The sequence below is a fragment of the Geospiza fortis genome, unplaced genomic scaffold (assembly GCF_000277835.1).
Source record: "Geospiza fortis unplaced genomic scaffold, GeoFor_1.0 scaffold27, whole genome shotgun sequence".
Taxonomy (NCBI): domain Eukaryota; kingdom Metazoa; phylum Chordata; class Aves; order Passeriformes; family Thraupidae; genus Geospiza; species Geospiza fortis.
In genome coordinates this window covers 2487898-2499081 of record NW_005054329.1, presented here as the reverse complement: position 1 = coordinate 2499081, position 11184 = coordinate 2487898, and the positions used below count along the sequence as shown (strand labels likewise).

The 11184-nt window shown below is 54.5% G+C and overlaps 1 protein-coding gene across 5 annotated transcripts in view; it reads right to left on the bottom strand.

The window, feature by feature from the left end:
• Nucleotides 1–11184, bottom strand: part of GPSM1 (G protein signaling modulator 1) — a 45046-nt gene that overhangs the window by 8458 nt on the left and 25404 nt on the right. Inside the window, exon 1 of one of the 5 annotated variants that reach the window (XM_031057339.1) lies at nt 1129–1232. The exons of the other annotated variants lie outside the window; for them this stretch is intronic. The gene's annotated coding sequence lies outside the window, so the exon portion shown is untranslated. Of the gene's footprint in view, nt 1–1128; nt 1233–11184 lie in introns of those variants that run through there. 5 annotated transcript variants of the gene reach the window in all.

Below are 11184 nucleotides of genomic sequence, written 5' to 3'. Positions count from 1 at the left end.
GCATTCAAACGTGTCCACCAAAATTCCACCTCATCTCAGCAAGGACACAGCCTGGAGATGAAGTGACCTGACCCTGTCCCACAGTAACAGAGCCAGCAAGCAGTCCCCAGGACCAAGTTCTCCCCTGTGGACAGTCCTTGGAGATCCGTGCCCTTGCGAAGCAGGCGCTTACCTGCCCTGGCAGTTCTCCATTCCCACACCTCTGTGCCCACATGCCCTGCCCTATCTGCCTCTCCCCTGTGAGCCACACATGTCACCACTCCTTACCTCTGCTCTTTGCAAGGCAGCCGACCTCAAAATCTCCAGGCAGGAGCAGGGCTGGTGCTGCTGGTGACCACCAGTGCCAGGAGCACCTCATGCAGGGCTGTCTGTCAGTCTGTCAGCCCCCTGCACGCAGCTTTTCTTTATCCTGCACCACCCCACACCTCGCCCTGCAGAACTCACTGTGGGGGCTGCGCCTCTGGCACAGCCACAGCCTCAAACCCCAAAACCACCAGGCACTGAACTTCCCAGCCTCACCTGCAGAAAGGCTCTGAGGGGGAGGTTTGCAGAGAGGCAAGCGGGGGCTGGAGGAGAGGAGTGGAAGGAAATCCCTGGCTGGAATCCACAGCCTGTTTTACCAGGAGCTGAAATGCCTGGAGAAGCGTCCCTGCGCTCCGGAGCGGGGCTGTCCCTGTCCCCGGGCTGGAGTCCCCAGTCCTCTGAGCTCCAGAGGCAGCAGAGCTGTAAAATGCTCCCAGTCTTGGCTCAGGACAGGCAGCAGAGCTGTAAAACTCCCCGGTCTTTGCTCAGGACAGCGCTTCCCTTTCCGTGCCAATCCCCCCGTGGGTGACAGACGGACAGACAGACAGACACCCCGTGTCCCCGCGAGCACTGTCGGGCTCAGGGACCCTCCGCCCCCCCCGTGCAGTGACACACAGCGCACCGAGCAGCCTGAGCTCCAGCAATATTAACAATAAAAAGTTCACACCGGAGCTACCTGAAAACTTCAAACCCCCGAGCGCACACACGGCACATCCCGGCCCGAGCGAATCCTCCGTGTCTCTGCATCCACCTCCTCCTCCCGATGCTCTCATTCCAGAGGAAGACGGACACACGGACAGACAAACCCCCGTTTCCCTCACTGACCTCAGCGGGCGGCTCCGGCTCTCACATGTCCGCGGGCAGCAGCGCTGGATGCTCCGAGGCTGTGCCGGGTTTGTGCCGAGCGGGGTTTGTGTGCCCAGCGGGGTTTGTGTGCCCGCTGCAGGGACCCGCTGGGTGCGAGCCGAGGTTTAAAGCGACAGCCCCGCTGCCACCTCCCCCCCGGAGCCCTGGCACGACGGGGAGGCTCCAGAGATCGCTGCCGGCTCCCTCACCTCGCTGCCACGATCCTCCCGTTATTAGATGATGCTCTTAAACACACAGTGCAGCTACGTGAATATTTAGCTTCCCTTCCACCTCCTCACCTCCCACCCGCCACACTCACTTCACCTTAAAAATAGATCGGGATCGATTCTCCCAAACTACATCTGCAAACACGCTCGGCTCCGCGGGCACAGGCAGCACTGTGCACACACAGACACACTCTGCTCGCTTGGATTTAAAGCACCAAAATACTGAAGGACCATTTTTAGCTCCTGATGGTCCTCTTGCTCCTCATATTATTAGATATGTGTGGTTTTTTTGTCTTATTGCAAGAGCCTAGGCTGCTCAGCGATAAGCATATCTTGATTTAAATGTAACACTGCTCGACTGAGGGAAATTTCTAATTGCAACAGGGTTTTAAACAGGGAAAGATGGAAATGCCACGCAGCAGCCAAAGAGCTGCTCTCACGTTTGTGAGATGGGAATTTACTGACAATGAAAGGGGGCACTGGGAAGAAAATCACTTTTCCAAAGGGGCAAAATGGGGACAGAGCCCCATTGGAACTCTTGGCTCTGTCCACACTTGTCCTTCATTCTCATTTTTCACTGCAAAAGTAGGAAATCGCTTTAACCTGAACAAAAAATGCAGCTTTGGGGAACTGCCCATGCTGTTCCACACCAGTAAATTCATTTCCAGGAGCCACCCAGTATTTTCCAGAGAAATATGGAAACTGTGTGGGACCTGAGATCAGGATACCTGGCTCAGTACCTGGCCCTGACTGAAGAGGAAGAGAAGGGTGAGGGAGGGCACAGCCACAGCTCCTGTGAGCTCAGTGCTGGTGCTGCAGCCCTGTTCCCACTGGGGCTGAGATCAGGGATCCATGGACAGAGAGGGACCATGAACAGAGAGGGACCATGAACAGGGAATGAACCAGGACCGGGACCCTGCCCCTGATCTGAAGAGCTGAGCTGCCTTTGGAGAGCTCTGAAAGGGGAACCTGCAGCTGGAACAGGCGGAAAAGGGGGATAACAGAGGGGGAGAGGTGCTTGGAACAACATGAGGAAATGACATCTTCCCTCTGAGTTTAGGATGCAGCAAAGAATAACGAGCGAGACATCTGTGATCTGCAGAGACACCACCTACCACTTCAGGCTGGAGCTCAGGAGCTGAGCGTGCCCTGGGCACACGTGTGCCCTGCACTGTGCTGTGCCCAGCCCTGGCACAGCCCGTCCACACCCTGCCCAGCCCCAGGACGTGCACACGCTTCCCTTGGAGCATGAAATTATCACCCTCACTTGGACACTTTTCAAAGATTTTTTTCCCTTTAAACAACTCGCCCACTCATCCCTATAAACGCCGGTGCTAAAAGCTGGTTCTGTTGTTAAGATTTCAAATAACTCGGGTTTTATTGTTCCAAACAAAATCAAAATAACTCACCCACGCTCCCTCCTTCCGAAATGCAGTCAGGGCTGACCTGTTGGGACCGTGCCCTGCTGCCACACGGGCTCAAGCACAGGGCTGAGCCTCACTGCAGGTGACAATATCACTGCTGATTGCATCTGGAGGGAGCCCCGGGGGTGTCTGCCCCAGGTGTTACTGACACCTCTGATCTGTCTGGGAGCCACTGCCACCGAGACCAGACCGGGCCACTTTGTGCCACAGCCACACTAACACGGGATTTACTCTTTTTCCTCAGCTACACAACAACCTGTCCTGGGATCACAGGTCAGTCCAGCCCTCACTGCTGACACCAGGGGGATTACTCCTGGTTTCTCTTCTGTCTATTCACACAATCCTCTGCAGTTAATGTAGCAACTTTTCCACGTGGATTTTGGCAGCATTTACCACGCCAGGCTGGGCTTCCCTGGCACTATTTAACACAAACACACCAGCCTGGATTTAGCACCTGGAGCTTGTTTTACTAGCCAAGGACACAAAGTAGGAGCATTCTCACTCCAGGTCAGTCTCTGGAGAAGATGAGTGGCTACAGAGGTCAGAATGGCCCATCAAAAACCGGGGGGATCCCTTAAACACCAAAACTGAGAGTGAACCTGAGCTACTGCTTGGAACAGCTCAGGCTGGAGGTGGATGACAACAAGCAGTAAGTTTTTGGGGTGTAGCTCTCACCAGGGCAGTGGTACCTGGCTGTGCACACCAGCACACACCCAAAACAGTAAAACACAGAGTTTTGGCTACAACTCACTGCAGTGGCTGATCCTGCACTTGGAGAGGGGGAAACCAGGACCATGCTCAGCCGTGGAGTCTCAGCTGAGCAGCACTAATTTGCTAAACTGAAATAACTCCGTTGCTTGAAAGGGTATAACCCATATTCCTGGTTAATTAGCACAAGGTTAATATATAGAGCACTTTCTCTATCCACCTCCCCACTCCAAGCCCCACGGAGCAGGGCAGGTGAGCTCCTCTTCAGTGATGGAGACAATCCATGCTCCAGCTGCTCTCCCCATCCCTTGCACACACTGGAACCTCCTGACAGTTTGCTTTGAAAATGCTTTGCAAAAAAAGCCTGCTCGTCTCTGGATTGCCAAAACTGTGCTGCTTCCTTGAATCAGACTTTTATTTAGACACCTACTTGGCTCTGAGCACAGCGAGGTTTTCAGAGGGAGCCGAGCAGATGCAGCACCTTCCTCAGGGGTGGTGGGGACGGGGGAAGTGGAGCTGTGCACACCCATAACACATCCAGCCTGCACATAAACAGCCCTGCTCAGCACACACCCAGATGTTAATTATTATTTACTCCCAGCCCAGAAACGCCTGAAGGCCGCGTTCCAGATCAAGGCTTTGTTGTGCAAGGCACCCCACAAAACACGAAATCCTGGCCCTGCTGGGGCTGCTGCCTGTGGGTTTGCCACTGCACCCATGGTCTGTCTGACCTGCTCAGGAGAGCTGAAACAGGCAAGACAAAAATCACACGCGAAGGCAGGAGCAGCTTCTCCTATCAGGCAAAAGCATCTCCTGCTCTGGTACCTGCTGCTGCAAAGGGCAGGATGGAACTACACCCTCTTTGGGGTTTGCTCCAGGGAACACAGGGATTCAAGTGGCTTTAGACACAGGCAAAAAATCCTCCTGGGACTTTCCTGCAGGTCCCAGGGAGTGGCACCTCCTGCACCCAGGGACACGCAGAGCCTGGCTCTGCTGGCTCCCAGACAGGGCTGCACTGAGTGCCCTGCACTGCAGGGAGCTGGAACTTCCCCTGTGGCACAAACAGTACCATCCAGGCTGGAAAAGTTGGATCCATGGGATGGTTTGGGGCCCTGCTCTAACTGCACATCTCCCCAGAGGAGCATCTCCAGCCACCCCTGCACTCAGAGCCCTCAGTGGGCTCAGCTCTGCCAGGGCTTCTGGGGAAGGGGAAGGAGCCAGGGGCTCTGAAAAACCATTCCTTGGGCTTTTTTAGATTAATTGGTGTTAACTGCCTAGGGAGGCTTTAAAATAGCACAGCTAATGGAACATGTGGATGCTGAAGGTGAGGTGTGAGCAGAGGCCACATTAACCTGACACAGGCTGTGCCCAGCCTGCAGCCAGAGCCCAAACCAGGGACACCTTCTGTCCAGCTGTCCAGGAACACCTTCTGTCCACTGGGAATTGCTGCCTGCACCTCTAGTTCTGCCCCCCTCGGCTGCCTTCACACCCATCTGGGAACAGGGGAACCTCTCTGCTGTCACTGCAGGTTTTATCAGGAAACAGCCCCCAAACCCTCCTGGGATTTATGGATTCCCATCCTTCTCCTGCAGCCATGGAGGAGCCTCAGCCTCAGTCTCCTGCACCCTGCCCAAGTGCAGAGGCAAGGACAGCTCAGGGAGACCCCAAAGCCTCTGCTCGCCCCAAGGCCCCCCTAAATCCAGAGGAGAGGATTGCATTGATGGGACAGTGTCTATCCTAAAGCAGTGACTTCAGGAACAACCCGTCCCCTGAGGAGTCACTGCCTCCTTGAGCCCTCCTGCCTGCCCACAAACTGCAGGGATGGAGCTGCCTGTGCCAGGGAAGGCAGCAGGGTGGCCTCTGGGCAGGATGCTCCACTGGCTGCTCTCTGGGGGTGATCTGGCCTCCCCAAAACTGGGCAATAACAGAAAAAACCCAAACCTGCCCCAAGGCTGTGCTGTGTTTGTGTCCTCTGGGGGAGCCTCCAGTGCTCAGGAACTGAAAACAGCCACAATCAAAGACAAGGCTCAGACAGAACTGGTCTGGTTGTACAGCTCTGTCCTCCAGTGAAACCCAGAAATAAAACAGCAGCAGCTTTCCTGGGTTTCAATAGAATTTACAGAAAGAGAAACACAAGTTATTGGTATAGAAAGGATTCTTTAGGTAGCTCCAGCAAGCACAGCCAGACCATGAGCCCATCCAGCACAGGGACCTGCTGGACCCATCCATGCCAGACTCCCCCAGCCACAGCTGGGAGCTCAGGGATGGCTGTGCAAGAAAATCAAACACAGCCCCGAGTCACCAGAGGCCCCCTTGTCATCTGGTGTCACCTCAGCTCCAGGGATTTAAGCCCAATTAGGCTGATTTACATCCAAAGAGAACCTGGGCTATGATATTTTTTAAGCTCTTCTGCCATGTGAAGTTCAATAAATGCCAGAGGCCAGAAGAGTGAAGGTACAAGGTGCCCCAGGCACAGCAGAGACCCAAGAAAGGAATGAAAGGTTCCAGATTTTGAGGGAAATCAAACATTTGGAGGCTTATCGCTTTGGGTTTGGCTTCAATTCATCCTTTTCCCTGTGCTGTTCCCTTTAAAGTGACAGTTTCTAGGAAATGGTGAGTGTAACATCTCTTTTACTGTCTCATCCCACTTGATGGCTGACAGTTTGCCGGGAGGAGAGGTTGTGCAAGGAGGAAAGCAGACCTCAATTAGGGTTTCAAAGTGCCAATAACTGCAAACTCAGTTACAGTGAGTCAAGAATGGATTTGGGGAGCTTGGTTTGTCACCTCCAGCCTGGCTCATCGACCTTCAGACCTCCAACACGACTCTGCTGGGTGGCCCTGGACAACCAGCTCAGCTTTTACCTCTTTCCTAGAGCAGATTCCTCTGCTAAGAGGCTTTTCCTCACAGTTTTCCAGCCCCAGAGCTGGAATATGAAGTCCCTGATGCTGAACCAGAGAAACACCCAGAGCCTGGGTGTCCTTGGTGCCACCCCTGCAGATGCCAGGGCTTGGACAGCCTCCTGCAGGTGGCACAGCCCTGGCTCTGTGCCCTGAGCGTGGCTGAGGCACAGGCACAGCCTTGTGCAAATCCTGCCTCCCATCTCCCTCCCTGACCTCAGCCTGGGAGGAGGGAAAACACAGAAAGAGGGAGTGCAAGCAACAGAAATATCCCAAAGCCAGGGAGAGCAGGGACAGTGCTCCCTGCAGCCCAAACAGACACTGCCCTGCCAACACCAGCCCTGCCCCAGGGAGCACATGGAAATTTCCTGCTTTCTCACGAAAGGTCATTCCCAAATTCAATCCCTTGCATCTGCCACTCAGGAAGGGCCATTCCCAAATTCGATCCCTGGAATTCAAATCCTGGATCTGCCCCTCAGGAAGGGGGGCATTCCCAGGGCCATTCCTAAATTCAAATCCTAGATCTGCCCTTCAGGAAGGGCCATTCCCAAGTTCAATCCCTGGAATTCAAATCTTGGATCTGTCCCTCAGGAAGGGCCATTCCCAAATTCAATCCCTTGCATCTGCCCCTCAGGAAGGGCCATTCCCAAATTCAATCCCTGGAATTCAAATCCTGGATCTGCCCCTCAGGAAGGGTCAATCCTAAATTCAATCCCTTGGATCTGCCCCTCAGGAAGGGCCATTCCCAAGTTCCATCCCCCAGGCACGACACTCGCCTGCAGCAGAGCCAGCTCTGCCCTGCCTCCCTCTCACTCACACAGGCTCATTGGATAATTACAGAGAAAACTAAGGCAAATCCCAATTTTAATGCCATTATAAAACAGAGAGGGGGAATTCATTACCTGGCAGCTGTTCATATTCAAGGAAGAAACTGATAATTTGCCTCTGAGGCAACGAATGCAGCAGAGGCAGCAGAAGCCAGAAAACGCTGCTGCCTCCCCCCACCTTCTCCTGCAGCCACTTTTTGCAGAGCTTTTCCATCCCCACGTTTATTTCCCTGCCTCCTGTGACCAAAGTCCCCCAGAAGAATTACTGTCAGGGCTCTGCAGAACTCCTGAGAGCTCTGGCTGTGCTGCACCTCCAGATCTGGGGGAGCAGTTCTCAGACCTCTCCTGGCTTGTGCAAGGAGCCCACCCGAGCCACACAACAGGAGATGAGAGAACCCTACAGCTCAACAGAGAGACTCGGAGAGAAAGACAGGTCAGACAACCTAAGCTGACTCTGGGGAGACGCCCCTGGCTGCTTCTCCCAGGAGCCCAAAGCGCTGGCAGAGCCTCCCCATACCTGTCAGGCTGGAGCTCTCCAGGTTTTCCTGCACATCCAGGAACCAGCACAGCCTCCCTGCCCCGAGCACTTTGGAAGGTCCCAGCAGCTGAACAGGCAGATAAAGCACTCTGAGAACAAGGCTCTGTGTTTACCTGCTCACTTCCAAGAGGACTGACACCACCACAGCAGCCTCCAGGTGTCATAGGAACAGTCTTAAATTTAGCAGCAGCTGCCTTTGCTCTCTGCCTGGCTCTGGCTTCTCCCTTCCTCTCAGAGCACGTTCACAGCACAAAGTCTGACCAGCACTAATGGCATAATTACAGACCTGCAGCTGAGCAAAGGGGGGCTGTGGGTGAGGAGGGTGTGATCTGCACTGCCCCTGTGCTGTGCCATGCACACCAGGGAGATGGAGCAGGGACCAAGCTGGTGTTCAAGCAGGGAGGATGCAGTGAAGGCTGCCTGGTGCAAACCCCACATCCCAGCCCCAGAGGGAATTGGGGAAGTGCCAATCTCCCCTCAAACAGCACAAGGCAAGCAGGGAAAGGAGGGAAATGAGCAGCCCCCAAGGCTGACACATCCCTGCACTCACCCAGGCCATTCTGCAGCTCCCAGAGAAGTGCCAGGGGAGGGATGGGGACACCTGACAGCCCAGAGCTGCCTGGACAAGCCCTGATTCAGCAGGGACAGGCAGAACCCTCCAGATCTGCTCCCTGCCACTGCCCCCAGGGCTGACCCTCAGAGGGTCAACCACGAGCATCCTGCAACCAACAATCCCCCAATAAATCCTGGGACAGAAAACCACCAAAACAACTCTGGCAGCCTGCCTCTGGGGTGGGGATGCATGACCTACAAAAAATTCCTTTCTTTTATGGCTGCCTCTCACTGTCATCATAAAAAAGGCCTTATAAAAACATTTGTCCCAGGGAATGTTTGGAGATGCAGAGTGCTTGAAAATCGCTCAGTGTCTAAACACATCAGCAACCATCCCTGCAAGTCATCACTGCAGTCACACACAGCTCCTCTGGCCCCTGCCTATAAATGGGCCTGGCTGAGGACAGGCTGGGGACAGCTCTGCAGGGTGAGGAGTCACTCCCTGGAAGGGGAGAGTCCTGAGGATCAGGGATTTCCAGAGCACAGACCCTGACAGGGGTGGGTTTGATCCTTACCTTGCTCCATGGGTTTTGTTCCAGCTGTTGGACCTTGACACAATAAATTGATTTAACCCTTGAGTCCTGGCTGATGCTCGGTCCCACTGACCTCAAACACAGGCCCAGAACTGGGGCAGGTCCCCAGGAAGTCTTTTCCAGAACACACAGCCCCTTTCCTCCATGGGCCCTCCCCATTCTGCACAGAGAAGGGTGAGGGACACAGTCTCTGATATTTCTGAAGTGTTAGAAAAATCCCATCCTTCCAGTAACCTCCTAATAACCCCCTAAAACACATCTGCTACCGAGTCAAAGCCAGCCTGGAGCATTCTGACCTTCAGCACAGTGGAGAGAGGGGTTAAATTTATGAGCAGGCCTTTGATGTCTGCAAGTTTCATGTCGTACAAAACCCCTGCTTTGATGTTCATTGTAAAAGAGAGGAAACTCAGAAAGGTGTGCACTGCACGAGTCCCAGGGAGGGATTTGGAGGGACTTGGCTCTGCCTGCCCACAGCTGCAGGGACAGAGCTTTAATGCAGCCACTTCTGCCCAGGGCTCTGCTGCACCAGAGCAAAAATGTGACCAAAAGCACCTCACCCTCATCAGCTTCTCCTACACCAAATCCTCCTCAGGGCACTCAGAGCATCCCCAGGGGAGCTGCACACCTGGGCTCCAGGTGAACAGGACCTGGCCTTGCTCATCCCCACCAGGCCAGGGCTGGTCCTTCCCCGGCAAGTGCCACCAGCCATGGCTGGGAAATCTCCCACTCTGGCAGGGTCAGGAAGGCCCTGCCTGCCCCAGCAGGGTCAGGAGCAGCACATTCACCAGCAGCCTCCTGCAGAGGGTGGCAGGCAGGTGTGAGGCCCAGGGGTGTCACAGACATCTTTTATGGAAAATCCTTTCCTTAGGATTTTTCCTCCTGAGAAGTTGAGAGGCCTCAGGAACAAAATGTAAACATTGATTATCTGCTGCTGTGGAATGCAACAGGTGGGTCTGTGATTGGTCTCATGTGGTTGTTTGTAATTAATGGCCAATCACAGTGAGCTGGTTCGGACAGAGAGCTGAGCCACAAACCTTTGTTATCATTCTTTGCTATTCTATTCTTAGCTGGCCTTCTGATGAGAACCTTTTCTTCTATTCTTTTAGTATAGTTTTAATGTAATATATATCATAAAATAATAAATCAATCCCTCTGAAACATGGAGTCAGAGCCTCGTCTCTTCCCTGACCCAAGAGCCCCAGTGACCAAGGTCACACCTGCCCTGCCACGCTCTCCTACCTTCCTCAGCAGCTGGGCCATGGCTGCCTCCATCCATGCCAGCATCCCCACGGCTTCTCCTGCAGGCTGAGCCCTCCTCTCAGGCCCCACGGAGCTGCCAGGAGGGACAGGCTCCTCTCCATGCCCTGCTCCCTGCCTCCCCTCCGCCTCCTCCCAAGGGGAGTTTCCCAGCAGCTCGGTAATTAGCAGCAGCAGCATCACCAGCACTAATGACAGCCACCAGGGCTCCTGCCATGCCAAGCTCCAACAACTTCCCAGCCATCAGCACGCCCCTGGAACCTCCCCGGGGGAGGCAGGAGAGCAGCATTACCCCAGCACAAAAGGGAGGGAGAGGGAGGTAAACAACAGCCAGGGGATGGATGGGGGTGAGTGCAGGAGCTCTGAGTCAGGCAGCCTCCCCCAGCACCTCCCCAGGCTGGATCTGCACCTGGGATGGAGCCCAGGGCTGGATCTGCCCTGGGATGGAGCTCAGGGCTGGATCTGCACCTGGGATGGAACTCAGGGCTGACCCAGAGGTCACACTGCTGGACCTGGATTAATTTTTTTCCCTGCTCACAGTCTGGGTTCTCTGCCATGGACAGCAAGGATTGTGGCACCCCAAAAAGCCTCAGATCAACCTGCAGAGATCACCTCTAACTAAGGACTCACAGTTTACCAACGGATTAAAGAGAATTTTTGCTTTGTTCCTTGCAAAATGAGGAATTTGAGGGAGTTGTTGTCTAACCAGGAAAAGCTTCTCTCCCACTGGGGTGGGCTTTGCTCCCTTTGACTGCAAAGGCTCCCGTGGATGGAACTGCAGCTTTCCAACAGTGACAGCAGAACGCAGAGGGGCTGCTCTGCTCATGGCAAAACCCACAGGACAACGCTGACTTTGAACTCCCTGAGGTCTGGCCCGTGCTGCAGAGTCAGCCTGGCCAAGCTGGGAGCTCCAACACAGCAAAGCTGCCCTGAAGTGACCCCAGAGCCCTCTGGCCTCTCCCCAAACCCCCACGTGCTGCCAAGGGGTCACCAGCGGCTGGAAAGCCCCAC